This window comes from Mastomys coucha, unplaced genomic scaffold (assembly GCF_008632895.1).
Source record: "Mastomys coucha isolate ucsf_1 unplaced genomic scaffold, UCSF_Mcou_1 pScaffold23, whole genome shotgun sequence".
In the NCBI taxonomy this organism is placed as follows: domain Eukaryota; kingdom Metazoa; phylum Chordata; class Mammalia; order Rodentia; family Muridae; genus Mastomys; species Mastomys coucha.
Window position 1 is genome coordinate 109,207,858 of NW_022196906.1, and position 4,532 is coordinate 109,212,389.

At 47.6% G+C, this 4,532-nt stretch overlaps 1 long non-coding RNA gene across 1 annotated transcript in view; it reads right to left on the reverse strand.

The window, feature by feature from the left end:
• Positions 1-324: 324 nt before the first annotated feature.
• LOC116073160 overlaps positions 325-4,532 on the reverse strand; it is a 16,366-nt gene continuing 12,158 nt past the window's right edge. The window contains exons 2-3 of the long non-coding RNA XR_004111698.1: positions 1,607-1,666; positions 325-350 (exon numbers count right to left, since the gene is read on the reverse strand). This is a non-coding gene — a long non-coding RNA (uncharacterized LOC116073160). The remainder of the gene's footprint in view (positions 351-1,606; positions 1,667-4,532) is intronic.

Sequence of the window (4,532 nt, forward strand, 5' to 3'; positions counted from 1 at the left end):
CAAGTCCTCCTGGATTGGTTCTCTGGCAGACCCTCATTAGCATACACCTGCTCGGGAGAGGCGCATGCACAGCATACACCGGGAGGGGCGCATGTGCAGTGGAACCGTCTATTGCTACAGTGTATCAGGAACCAGCGCCATCTTGGATTTTATCATCCAAGCGGCTGCCTACACACTCTAGAGGTGGCCTAGGCTGTACCTTGTGCTGCCAGCCCAACTTTATCTGTGTAAGAGTCTCCCAGGTGGTACTGGTTCTGACGGCATGAAGGGGTCATGGAGAGCCGCTGAGGCTTGGCACTGTGAGAGGCGAGGCGAGGCCATTGGTGAAGGTGCAGCCTTGCTGGCAACCCCTAGGATTGAAGGGGACATGAAGAGACGTTGAGGCTTGTTACCATGAAAAGAGCCCAGTAGAGGCTATTGGTGAAATGCAGCCCAGTTGCAGCATGAGACCCCAGCATTTTGGAGATGCCAGTACCATGGGGTGACCACCAGGAACAGCATCGGCTATGGAGTGGAGCTGGCCAGAATCTAGATGACAACCCGTGTGTGCTGCAGAGGGCAGAGCTGGAGAAGTGCTCTTGGAGACACCCAAAGGATTTTGAGTGAATCCCAGATATTAAATATTGAATTATTCACATTGTTGGAGCTTGGTTTTGCTTTGTTCAGATGGTGACTGTGACCTGATTCTTCCTTCTTGAAATAAGAAAGTATTTAGCTTTTTAAAAATTTTATAGTAGCCCACAGTTGAGAGACTTTTTTTTTTAAATCTGGATTTTAAAAGAGACTGGATTTTCACAGAGACTGAACTTTTAAAGTGTGTGAATAGACTTTTAAGTTTGTAATGCTTTATTTGTGATATTTATTAATCTAAGCTCTTAGGGATGAATCAAAAAAGGGAAAGGTTATGTCTTTAAAAATATCTTGTGTCAAGTTGACAAGAGGTCTATTGTGCTGGCTAATTTTATGTCAACTTGGCACAGGCTATAGTCATCTCAGAGAAGGGAAACCCTCTATAAGATTGGGCTTTAGGCAGGGCTGTAGAACACTTTTTAAATTAGTGATTGATGGGCCCAGCCAATTGTGGGCGGGGTCATCCCTGGACTGGTAGCCCTGGATTCTATAAGAAAGTAGGCTGAGCAAGCCATGGAGGTCAAGCCAGGGAGCAGCATTGGAAACCCTAAACAGTACACAGCATAAGTGTGAGCACCTGTGTTCAGATCCTCATAAAATGGTGAGCATAGCAGTGCAAATCTGTCACCCTCATGGCTGGGGAGAGGGTGGGAGGGTCACAGAGGTCGCTGCCCAGCCAGCCTAGTTGAAACAGAGCCCCAGATTCAGAGAGACCCTGTTCGAAACTAAGGGAGATCTATAGAGGAGACCCTGTTTGGAACCTAAGGGAGATTTATAGAGGAAAGAGACCCCGTTCAGAACCTAAGGGAGATCTACAGAGGAGAGAGAGATACTGTTCGGAACCTAAGGGAGATCTATAGAGGAGACGCAGTCTTAACCTCTGGCAGCCATAGGCCCACGTGAATATATATAAATGAAGGAGTACACATGTGCACACACATAACCCCTAAAGGCCAGGCATGATGGTGGCTCATACCTGTAATCTCAACGCTCAGAAATTGGAGGCAGGAGAATCCCAGCAAGGTCCAAGCGTAGCCTACATAGTGAAATCATATGTCAAAACAAACAAACAAACATATAAAACAAGAAGATCCCCACTCCAAAAGAAACCCCATCCCACCCAAATTCAACCTAAAACACCCATGGATAGAGTGGGTACCCTTATCACCAAAATGAAGTCCCAAATGATGTGCTGGTGAGACGGAGAGGGAAGGAGTAATGAGAGATGGGGACGGGGTTCGGGGAGGATGGGGTGAGATGGGGTGGGAGGTGAGAGGGGGTTGGGAGGTGGGAAGTGGGGGTGGGGTGGTGTGTGTGTGTGTGTGTGTGTGTGGCGGGGTGGGTCACTCCAGCTACTACACCACTCTGCCTGACACTGGCTCTAGGGTTAGGTCAGAAGTAACCAGATTGTTTATTGAGATCATTGTTATCTGGAGCTTTGTTACACAAGTCCTGCTGACATTTCTCCTGGACCGGAGTAGTGGCTAAGGTTTAATTGGGGAGAACCTCAACGGCTTTGAGGGCAAAGAGCCTGGGAACACAGGCCAATTCCGGGCCGGCGGCTGGAGAGAAAGGCCTTAGGAAGCTTTGTGGAAAAGCTGACCAGACCTCACAGACACCATGTGGGCACGGTGGCTCCGAGCTACACTGTTCAGAGCGGAGGCAAGACGGACAGGGTTGTTCCTCAGGGACAGACATCCGAGGATAGGAATGAGAGGTTAGCTCAGAAGTTCTATCTTCACCGAGGGGTATTTCCCATCATGCTTTGCTGCCTCTTGCTAATAGCATGCATGTCAATATTCTAGGCATCACATCGGTGTTTATAGTGTGTTTCTTAGGTTACCCTTGCTGCTGAGTTTTCAAACGAGGGCAAACTGTGCCCCTTATTTATTTATTTTTGAGACAGGGCCTCATTAGGTAGACCAGGATGACCTTGAATTTATAGAGACACTCCAGCCTCTGCCTCCCGATTGCTGGTATTAAAGGCATATACCATCCTGCCTGGCCCTCATTCCTTCTGGTAGGTGTCTTAGTATGTGTTCCTAGCCCTCATGGACTACAAAGGAAGGTGGGGAAATGGGTTTCTGGATAATTTTTTGGCTTTACAAAGAAAGGGGAACAAGGAATCCCGGTGAGGGGTGAGAGAGTTGTGGGAAGAATTGACCCGTGATGGCCTTGCCCCTTGGCTAGAGTGGGTAGGTGCAAAAAAAGGGAGGGGCAGAACAGAAAGACGGGTAAGCAGAAAGCTACTGCAAATTTTGGCTGGACTCTGACACTGCAGGAGGGGTGAGGGGAGAGATCCGGAGGGCCTGAGATGGATTACATGTGGGGTAAAGGAGGAGAAACTTCCAGACTAATACTTTACTTGCTTTAACAGTTAAAGTTTGCTTAGGGACGGTCCTGCTTCCCAGAGGCAGAAGGCAGCTGGAGTTAGGGCCTTAGGCTCTGCCAAAGACTGCCTGAATGAGGTCCCACCCAGCCACAGCCCTGCAGGGGTGGAACTCAAGAGGGGACACAGAGAGAAGGCAGAGCACCAGGCCTCTGGCTGTGTCTTAAGAACCAATGTGAGTGGTTGGGGCAGAGGAGAGAGCAAGCTTGGGGCAGGAGGAAAGTTGGGGAGGGGCACTTAGGGGAGAAGGGAGAAGGGTCTCTGGAGCCCATGGGCTGCAGGGTGAAGCACTTGGCCTATCTGAGGGTGAAGTCTTTACTTGCACACATCCACCACAGACACATGGCCCTAGAGTTGACCTGTTTAATGAATCCTGTTGGAAATTCCCCATTCTCAGCATTTAAATAACGTGAGTTGAACCTTTGATCTAGTTCACTTTATAAACTATTCAACATGAATTGCTTTTTGGTGGTCATTTATTTCTTCCTCTGTGAGCCAGTGGCCCAAATAGAAAACTTCAGAGGTTTGCCTTTCCAAAGCTCCTTGGGGGGTGGGGGGCTGCCCAGACTCTGACCAGTGGAGCTAAGCTCCCTCCTGCAGTTCACTCACGGATGGGTGCCAGGGTGACCTATATTGACTCCAATTTGCCATGCATTTCAAAGCAGATTAGGGGACCCTTTGAGCAGGCTCTGGGCAGTCAGGTGTCCTTGTCAGCACCCCAGGAAACTGCATGAGACCCAAATAGTGGCTAGTGCTGATTGAAATAGTGTTTTCTGGAATTTCAGCCCCGAGATTATTTTCTGGCTGAAAACAAAATCACTTTGCCAAGGAAGTGATTACAACTTTGAAGGAGGATCTCCAGAACTCACTGAAGGGGACTTACTGAGGAGGACCCCCAAAACTGAGGAGGACTCCTCAGAACTGAATCCCAATAGATGAGGGGATGAGACTTGCAGGAGAGGTGTTGTTTAATTGGGCTGTTTTTCCCCACGCAGCTAAATAAATTTTCATTCTCAATACATACATATAAACCTCCCCCTATCCTCCCTCTGCATCCCCCAGCTCCCACAAATTCTGGCTGTTCAAGTTGTTGGGATAACTTGGATTAAATAAGAAAATCTAACTGGATGTGGTGGCATATACCTGTCACCCCAGTGCTTGGGAGGGAGACACAGGAGGATCAGAAGTTCAAGGTCATCCTTGACTACAGAGTAAATTTGAGGTCAGAATGAACTACATATGAGACCATGCATCAAAAAAAATTCTCATTCTACATATGAAAAGTATGTATATAATTATACTAATATGTGATATACAATGTTGTATATTATGCTGTATTATAATATCGCTGTTTTACATAATATGTGGTATATAATTTAACTTATAAACTGTATTTTGTATCATGTACACATCTGACGGTTTACTCTTTACAGTGCCGGATATAGACCTAAGCAAGGTCTGTGCCACTGAGCTACCTCAGCAAGGTCTGAACCACTGAGCTACCTAAGCAAGG